Source organism: Camelus dromedarius, chromosome 1, assembly GCF_036321535.1.
Source record: "Camelus dromedarius isolate mCamDro1 chromosome 1, mCamDro1.pat, whole genome shotgun sequence".
NCBI classification, from domain to species: Eukaryota; Metazoa; Chordata; class Mammalia; order Artiodactyla; family Camelidae; genus Camelus; species Camelus dromedarius.
The window spans coordinates 113,599,735-113,609,863 of record NC_087436.1 but is presented as its reverse complement, the minus strand read 5'-3'; the positions used below and the strand labels follow the sequence as shown (position 1 = coordinate 113,609,863).

The following is a 10,129-nucleotide window of genomic DNA, read 5'->3' as shown; positions in this document are numbered from 1 at the left end:
GGCTTCTCAGTGCGGTTTCTAAAAATGTGCTGAATGTGTTTCCAGAGAGGAAAGGCGCCAGAGGGCCTTTGGTGGGGTGTGCTGAGCCTTGTAATCACAAACAGATGACAGAGCTTCCTGGCTCTGACTCCAAGAAACGAGTGAGGGTCCTGAACAATCTGCCTAGGTAAAACCACCATGGTTTACCCTACAAAAATGGTCAAAAATTGTCATGGACTCCACAGTTCTATCAAGTCCTTAACTCTCCAGGGGACTCAATTTTCTGATATGGTCACAGGGGCCCAGTCTTCCGCCTTGTGATCAAGACTACATAGAAGGCCTGCCACGGCCTCAAGGCACCAATAAGGAGACCTCGCCCTACAGGGACTGCGCACTGAGTCAGGCCAGGTCCTTGGCCCCATCTCTGTGTAATCCACCGGCACCTGCGAGCTCTTCCTTCTGCTCGGTTTCTTGGGGTGCAAGCAACAGAATCTGACTATTTGAACAAAGGGAGACAACATGCTTATTGAGTGGATGCTGGGCACCCTGAGGGACTATGGGATGCTTGAACAGTCTCGGGCCTCAGGGCGGCAGGAACAGGAAACGTAATTAGGGACCAAAGCAGTGGGACAGCTCTTCTTACAGCATCCTTGTAGTCGATAGATCTGAGAGCCCTGAGTGCTTGTCAGTCTTTAGTCAAGATACCAATTTCTAACCTAGCTGGACTCATCTGCCCTCCTGGGTAAAGCATAACATGGGGCGAGCACTCTTCAAGTGAGTGCTTCCGAAGAAGGGAGAGAAAGGATGGCTCTGAGCAGACAGCAGCAGCGCCACACGTGGACGAGGCACATGTGTGCAGAAGACTCACTGAATCTGGCCCAGAGACTCGCCTACCACCTCCTGCTTTCTCAGGGTCATGTTCTGGTTTCCCTTTAAAACCAGCAGGCCCTAAGTCTGTCTTATGCACCCAAACCATGGACAGTGGGCGTCAGAGAGAGAAAAGCCCAAAGAGAAGGATGCCTAGATAGAAATTCCTAAAATAAAGCCTACAGAGCAGGAGCAAGAATCTTTCATATCCCTGTTCTTCCATCCAAATCTAGCAGCTGGCAGATAGTCTAAGACTCGTGAGCCTCGCTCTAACTCCTACAGGAGAAAGATCAGGTTTCTTAGTCTGGCATCTAAGACCCTCCGCAGCAGCAGTTTTCTACCCCCAGGATACTGTTCAGAGTGTTCTTTGGCTTCATTCTGGGTTTCCATGCTATCTTGTACGTAGGGTCGTCTTCGCCCTCAATGCATTACGGTGACTGGTGCCGATACCTAGAGGTACTCAGCAAAGCAAGGCCTCCTTGAGCCAGGAGAAACTCCCCTGCTCCTCCAAGAACTGGCCATCACATGGGCAGAGGATGGAAGGGGAGTCTGACAGGCAAAGGGACCGCAGTACCATCCGGGGATCACAAAAGGAATCTTCAGCAGCAGAAAGGAGGCTTATTAAGGGCATTGTGTCTATTCAGAGGAATAAGAGAAAACTTTTAGCGAGATTTAAAAGTATACATTATTTTAAAAATAATAAATGTGACTGCGTTAAAAAGAAAACAAAATTCTAAACGCCACCCCCACAAAACATCCACAAACAAAAGAGGAGCAAGCATTGAAATAAATACTTGCAGCAACGGTGTCAAAGGCTGTTAGTCCTTTACTCCATGAGAGTTTATTTAGATTAATAATAAAAGGAACAATCTTACAGGCAGTATATTTAATTGTCCGACAAATATTTATTGCACATCTATCATGTGCTCAGTTTAGAAAAATAAATACAAATTGCTTAGAATTATACGAACAGAAGTCTAACCTCAGTGATTTAACAAATACAAACTAAAACAGCAGGATATTGTTTTTATTTCTATCTATCAGATTGGCAGCGATTAAAAGGGATTACAAACATGGTTTGGGTAAGATTTGGGGAAAATGGATATTCATATGATGGTAATGGGAGTATAAACTGACACAACCTCTTTGAAGGTTAATTTAAAATATCCTTTAACTCAGAAATTCCATGGCCAAGATCTCTTTTCCATAGAAGTACCCACAAATGCACTCAAAGATACATGGCCAAGGATATTCATTTCAGTATTGCTTGGAAAATAAATACAAAAAATAAAATGCTCCAAAGTGGACAGAATCTACATGTTCACAAATAGCTGATAGTGGCTCTAAGTTGTGATACATTTATATAAGAAAATACTTTGAAGCCATTAAGAAGAATGCCCTAGGATGATATAAAAGGAATGGTAGATATTAGTATGAAAATTTACCCAATATATATTATTAAGTTCAAAAAAACAGAAGACACAGAACAGTGTTTATAAAGCCCCTTCATTTATGTGAGTGTATCAGATGTGAAGATAAGGGAATGTGTGTCTATCTGTGTTGTAGTCTATTTGCGTAAGTTATGTGTGTGATAATTTCTATTTAATTTATCTGTGTTGTAGTCTGTTTGCATAAGTTATGTGGGTGATCATTTCTATTTAATTTTGTCTATTTTCTATGTGTGAAATGCATGTCTTGCAATCTACTGATTTTGAGCAGATTAATTTGTTTTTGAAGCATCACATCCTTACAGACCCTTTCTTATCTGAAGCCTCTAATTATTATTTAACTTTATTCCATATTTTTATCAAATTCTCACATTTTAATCCAGCCCTTAAACATACAACACATCCAACAGAAATCTCCTTTTAACTTCCCCCATACCCAGCAAGTTCAGCATAATTTGTGCTTTTTTTTAATCATTTAAATATGAGACCTTTGTGTCTGGAATTATTAACTCCAAGAACTGGCAGTCCTGACAGAGAGAACCAGAAAGGTGGACTTGGGTCTTTCCCCAGGGACAGAAAGGCAGCTTCCTTTGAGAAAGAGAATTCGAATCCATATGCCCTAATAATCACACTGCCCCTGGGCATGACACTCAGTGAACAAAATCCCCAAAGTTGGACTGGTTCTGTCTGTTGGGTCTGGCCTATCTTTCTGGTAAGCATATCCCAGGAGACAAAGGCAGTATAGTTGGCTGGTCAGGTGAGAGCAGGTCATTGTGGTCCTAGAAAAATAGTTACCAGAATTTAGAAGCAGATATAGCATCCTGAAATGCCCTACAGCCTATCACACCTGATTCATTCTTTCTCTGCTTTAGCTCACCTCCCAGGTTTAAGAACAGTGTCCCAGTTCACACCCTTTACACAACACCCCAGAACACTTACTTCAAAAGTTAGGGGATCCCCAGAGACAGGAAGTCCTGCTGGAAAGGATGACAAGTGAGGCAGGGGGCCCCGGGCACCTGCTTTGGCTACAACATTCCAGTACCCTTTAGAGAATCAGCAGGCAGAGACTCACACACCAGGGACCACAGAGACGTTTTTTGAATTAGTGCCGGAAGTCATGACTGCAAATTACACGTTAGCACTTTCCTTTCATATTGTGTTCTTATTAATGGCTATGAAACATTGCAGCAGTCACCCCACAAGGCCAAAAAGCCTCATGAAAGGCACTATTAGACAACACAGCAGACGGTTGTCTAATTAGAAACATAATACCCCAGCTCAGCCCGGATCTGGGGAGTCACAGTGGCAGAGAGCAGAACAGCAACATAGCCTAGGAGCTGCGCGCAGAAGACAGTCATCCTGGTGGCGTCACTACAGCTTTGGGAGGGGAAAGGTCCCATTCTGAATAATAAAAACTAATAGCAGCCACAGGCACTTCTGTCATGCTCACCGTGTGACAGAATCTGTTGGACGTATTTTTATGTGATGCTCATTTAATTCTCACAACAGCCCTCTAAGCCCTGTCCTACTTACTGCCACGTGTGAAGCCAGAAAGCTGAGGCTCAGAGAGATGGGGCCACTTGGCAAAAGCACCCAGCAAGTCAGTGCAGAGGTGGGGTGGCCACGGAACTCAGGCAGGGTGACTCCAGAGCCATCATCCCAACCTCTCCGCTCTGCTACCTCTCTGTAACTTAACTGGGTGTCTCTCCACCATCCTGTGTCAGAGCAAGAGTAATGACCACCGATAATGGCCATCTGTGTTTGAAATGTTACTTATCACAACTGGATTTCTATTGCCTCAGTTGTTTTGCAAGAAGTAGAAAGATCACAGGTGGGTGTGGGAAATAGACTGGTCTTTGGAATTTTCTTAGTCACTTGCTTACTATGGAACCTTGAGCTACATATCTATTACCTCTGGTGACCCCGTAGGTAGATATTAATTTATTATAATATTTTCTTAACTGGAAAAGGAGAATAAGAACCCACATCTTACAGACTGCGAAGATTAAATGAAACATCAGCAATGCACCCAGTGAAGGGACACACACAGCTGGTGCCCAGTATATATTGGTTCCGTCCCCTGTCTTAGCTCTTCCTTTTTCATAATCCCCTTTCTACTCTTATTCCCCCCAGAACAGAGAGATGACGATAGAAAAGCACCGCCTCACTCTTCAGCAGCCTCAGGCCTTCCTTGGCTCTCAGCTGCAGCATTTCAATCTGTCTCCATGGTCACAGGGCATCCTCTGCTGTGTGCCTCGGCCTCACGTGGTGTTTCCCTCTTCTTATAAGGACGCTAGTCATGTCAGATGAAGGCCCACCCCAATAACCTCATCCTAACCTGATTATGTCTGCAAAGATGTTGTTTCCAGACTAGGTACCATTCACAGGTACCAGAGGTTAGGAATTCAACATACCTTTTGAACAGAGACACAGTTCAACCGATGAGGGCGGTGTAAGATGGCAAACACAGCACAGCACAGCATTGCACCAGGGGAAACAGATAGATAACTGAGGCATGTGCTTGGAACTTTGGGTATATTTACATCCCTCATCCAGGAAACGTGAGTCACCTACCAATGCATTCTACGGAGAAGACAGCAGTGGATCAGGAGGCCAGCAGCAATGAGAAAAACTCCTTTCTCATAAGAACAGGAGGAGTAAACTTTTTTCCCCTAGTGTCTACCATGTACTGAATCCACTCCACTTCAACTCATTGATTCCTTCTCGGAGGTTACAAGTGAGGGAAGTGAATTGACACTTACGAACGATTAAGCAAATTGCTCAAGGTGAGACCACTGGTAAATTTCAGGGCGGGAACGTGAACCCAGCTCTGCCTGGCTCCACAGCCTGAGAACTGATGAGAGCCACTCAAGGGAGAGCCCATCAGAGCTGTTCAGTGTGGCACACACATAAGGAATTAAGGTCATTGTGGGCCTATTACTATGACCACCACGAGGAAACAGCAACCACTAGACAGTGGATAAGCTCACAGAGGGGATCAAGGGTTACTTACTCAACTGACCTGATTTCTCTAACCATCTTCCATCTTCCTCCCCTATCCTCAGATCCCATCTTATCTGTGGGTGCAGAGAGGGGGCAAGTCCTGCAATGCTTGTGCAGCTGTAGCCTATTAAGAGTCCCACGAACTGTCCACAGGGTGGAGTGCTAAGATGTGTAGAGTCCGAGTCTCCACACCTGAGCTGACAACCCCACGGTCCTTTGCTAGCTCTGTGACCTCAGGTGATTTACCTAATTTCATGGAGCTTCTGTTTCCCTATTTGTAAAATGAGAATAATTATGCCTAGTCATAGTGCGAAGATTCAGTTTGGCAATACACAGAACACCTGGTGCAGCACCGGATCCCTGGTATGTGTTTAACTAATTATAGCTGGTGTGGTAAACTCCTTACCTCTGTAAGGCAAAGGGCTCAGCTGTACTTCAGCTCTTTGCACTAGATCTCTGTAGTCTGACGCAGGTGGAAGGGGCAGAATGAAAGAGCGCTGCAATCATAAAAGCACAAACGAAATGCGATTTTGCCCAAGAGAAGATATATTGCAAACCAGGTGGTGCAGAGCACAGGGAAACACAGGGACCCGTATGTTCCTAGGGTGGCCATAACAAAGTGACACAACTCATTGAGTTAAAACAACAGAGATGTATTGTCTCACAATTCTGGATGCCAGAAGTCTAAAATCAAGGTGTTGGCAAAGCCATGCTCCCACTGAAACCCCTAGGGGATAACTCATTCTCGTTTCTTCCAGCTTCTAGAAGCCTCAGGAGTTCCTCACCTCACCTCACCTATCACTCTGATCTCTGTGTCCGTCTGTGCATAGCCTTCTCCTTGTGTCTCTGTGTCTTCACATGACTGTCTTCTTTTACAGACATCGGTCATATTGGGTTAGAGGCCCACCTCACTCTGGTATGACATCATCTCAACTAATTACTTCTAACAATGACCCCATTTCCAAGTAAGGTAACATTCTGAGGATTTGGGAGTTAGGAGTTCAGTATATCTTTTGTAGGAGAGGCAATTCAATCCATAACATATCATGTGAACCAAATTCAAGAAGGATGGCTTTCCACTCTCCCCTCCAGGACTCAGGCTACGATCTGGCTAATGAGACCATTGAAACTGCAGACTCGGGACAGCTCATCATGCAAAGCTCTTTCCAATTTTGCGTATCAGTCACACTGATGGTTTTGAGATCAGCCATGGTGGGAATATTCACACCATGACAACCAGCAAACACTGCTCAGAGAGGCTGCTATTTGACACTTACCAGCCCACAGCTACCTAAGGGAGTTTCTTAGTTCATGTGGGATAGAAAAGAGCCAAAATGTGTGGGTTTCAGGAGATTAGAGTGGGTAGAATTGAGGAAGATTCTCCTACAAAGACAGAAAGTCCATTCACCTAGCATTGGAAGTGTGCAGTGGAGGTCAGGAGTTTTCCATGCTTCTCTACAGACCTATGGTAAAGAGTTAAGCGGATAAAGGGTTGAAATACAATATGTGGTGGGTTTTTTTTGTTTTTTTTTTTTACAAACATGGGATCATGCTGCTTTTCTCTGGCAGAGACTTGTTTTATTCATCTTGAAAATTACAAAAATTCTTGAGCATGGAACATGATGGGTGTTCCATATTTGTTAAACTGAAATATTATCATCTAATCAGAAAAGCAGGTTTTCTGCACCTTACCCCAATTTACCATCAACAAAAGTATAAGTCTAGGTTACTGGCCAATTGCTAAACCAGAATGACTTTTTTTCTTCCAGATTTATTGAGGTATAGTTGACACACAGCAGTGTACAAGTCTAAGGTGTACAGCATAACGATTTGACTTACATGCATCATGAAATGATTATCACAGTAATTTTAGTGAACATCCATTATCTCATATAGATACAAAAATAAAGAAACAGAAAGGCAATTTCTTCCTGTGATGAGAATTCTTAGGATTTGCTCTCTTAACTTTTACAATATGCAGCAGTGTTCATTATATTTATCATGATTTGTATTACATCCGGTGTACTTACCTATCTTATAACTAGAAGTCTGTATATTTTGATAGCCTTCATCTAATCCCCCTCCCCTAACTCTTGCCTCTGGTCACCATAAATCTGACATCTTTTTCTATGAGTTTGTTTCTTCATCGGTTTTTGAAGTGTAATTGACCTACAACACTATATTAGTTCCTATTTATATAGCATAGTGATTCAATATTTCTATACATTTCAAAATAACCACCATGATAAGTCTAGTTAGGATATATCACCATACTAAGATATTAATATAGTTATTAACTATATTCCTCATACTGTACATTTCATACCTGTGACATTTATTTTGCAACTGGAAGTTTGTAATGCTTAATTTCCCTCACCCTCCTACACTGCTGGTGGGAATGCAATTTGGTGCAGCCACTGTGGAAAACAGTATGGAGATTCCTCAAAAGACTAGGAATAGACCTACCATATTACCCAGGAATCCTGCTGCTGGGAATATATCCAGAAGGAGGCCTACTTCAAAAAGACACCTGCACTCCAATGTTCATAGCAGCACTATTTACAATAGCCAAGACATGGAAACAGCCTAAATGTCCAACAACAGATGACTGGATAAAGAAGATGTGGTATATTTACACAATGGAATACTATTCAGCCATAAAAATGACAGCACCATTTGCAGCAACATGGATGTCCCTGGGGAATGTCATTCTAAGTGAAGTAAGCCAGAAAGAGAAAGAAAAATACAATATGAGATTGCTCATATGTGGAATCTAAAAAAAGAAACAAAAAACAAAAAGAACATAAATGAAAAACAGAAACAGACTCATAGACATAGAATACAAACTTGTGGTTGCCAAGGGGTGGGAGGTGGGAAGGGACAGACTGGGATTTCAAAATTTGTAGATACTGACAGGCATATACAGAATAGATAAACAAGATTATACTGAATAGCACAGGGAAATATATACAAGATCTTGTGATAGCTCACAGTGAAAAAAAACTTGACAATGAATATATGTATGTTCATGTATAACTGAAAAATTGTGCTCTACACTAGAATTTGACACAACATTGTAAAATGACTATAACTCAATAAAAAAAAGTTTAAAAATGCAAATTAATTTCCCTCACCCTCACCTATTTCTTTCCTCTTCCTACTCCCCTCCCCTCTGGCCACCCCCTGTTTGTTCTCTGTATTGATAGCTCTGTTTCTGTTTTGTTATGTTTATTCATTTGTTTTGTTTTTTAGATTCCACATATAAGTGAAATCATACAGTATTTGTCTTTCTCTATCTGACTTATTTCATTTAGCATAATACCCTCTAGGTCCATCCAATGGTCATCCTAGGTCAATCCAAATGGCAGGATTTCATTCTTTTTATGGCTCAGTAATATTCCATTGTATACATGTATACAATGTACATTATGTATATACATATATACACATGCATACATCTTCTTTATCCATTCATCTATTGATGGACACAGGTTGATTCCATATCTTAAATAATGCTGCAATTAACATAGGGGTGCATATATCTTTTCTAATTAGTGTTTTTGCTTTCCTTGGATGAATACCCAGGAATAGAATTGTTATGACCCTTTTAATGTATTGTTTGATTTGATTTGGTAATATTTTGTTGAGTCTCTTTGGTACCAAGTCCTTTTCTGTACTTACCCAGGATTTGTCACACAAGATCATCCCCATTTCACTCCTCCGGTTGGGTTTCTGTGATGGAAAAGAATCCTAACTAGCAGGACAGCCCTTGGCAGTTTGTCCCTAGCTTATCCTTCCAGCCTTGCTGTTTTGCTCCCCAGTGATCTGTGTTGTCACAACACCAGTGGATTCCTGGTCTCAGAATATGCCACAGTCTCCACACCTCAGTATCATTGCACAATCAGACACCTCTTCCTAGAACTCTCTTGTCCACTGGTTGAACTTCCACTTTTTTTTTCTTGGTTATTTGCTTCTTTGTAAGTTTTTTTTTAATGTCTTTCCCAGTGTGGATGAACTTCAAAGATCAAAGTATAAATTCACTGCTGTGTCCCTACCACCTAGATAGGGCTGGGGACATAATAGATGCACAGCAAATACTTTGTTGAATAAATAAATGCATTTATCCTTAAGATGGGAGAGAATGTGGTTATGATGGCAGGTCACAGGGTTTAACGTCATAATCTTGTTAGACTTTGAACTTACTGAGGACAGGCACTGAGTTTTACCCTTTCTAAAGCCACAGCCCTTCCTTCAGTGTCTAGTATATGGTTGGTACCTAGTGAAAATGTGCAGATTGACCTAGCCTGTAAGCTTTTGGGGCCTGGGGGAAGCCCCAGCAGCCCCTAAAATCTTGAAGGCACTTACTAAACACTAAACCTGTGTTTAGACCTAGATGACAATTAGCCTAGCTTTTCTTGTCCAACTACTTTCCTACGTTTTTGGAAGAAATAATACATTACTTTATTGTTGATAATAGTAGCCTACATTTATTTCTTACTAAACTTGATGTGTATTTTATGTCATTTAATCTTTATGAGAACTGTATATCACAGCTAATTGGTTTTCCCCTTTGTAGAGATTGAGAAACTGAGGCTCAGGACTTTTAAGCGATGTGCTCAAAAGCCCGTGGCTGTAGGTGTCAGAGCAGAACTAGAACCTGGGGCCAACAGACAACACTGCCTATGCACTTCACCACTCTGCCATCACCTTAGCTTAGCTGAAACTCTACAGCAGGCCCTCGGCTCACATTTAGAACAGAGATGTCAATGGAACACAACCCTTCCTTCAAAGGCTGGGGACTCCAAGGAGAGCAGATGATGACATGTAGATAG

The 10,129-nt window shown here is 42.1% G+C and overlaps 1 long non-coding RNA gene across 1 annotated transcript; it reads right to left on the bottom strand.

Annotated features, from left to right (window-relative positions):
- Positions 1-5,695: 5,695 nt before the first annotated feature.
- LOC135322199 (uncharacterized) lies at positions 5,696-9,537 on the bottom strand. The gene is made up of 3 exons (XR_010382546.1): positions 8,979-9,537; positions 6,706-6,760; positions 5,696-5,794 (listed from the first exon to the last, which is right to left on the bottom strand). It is a non-coding gene; the product is annotated as an uncharacterized LOC135322199 (long non-coding RNA).
- Between the last annotated feature and the right edge of the window lie 592 nt (positions 9,538-10,129).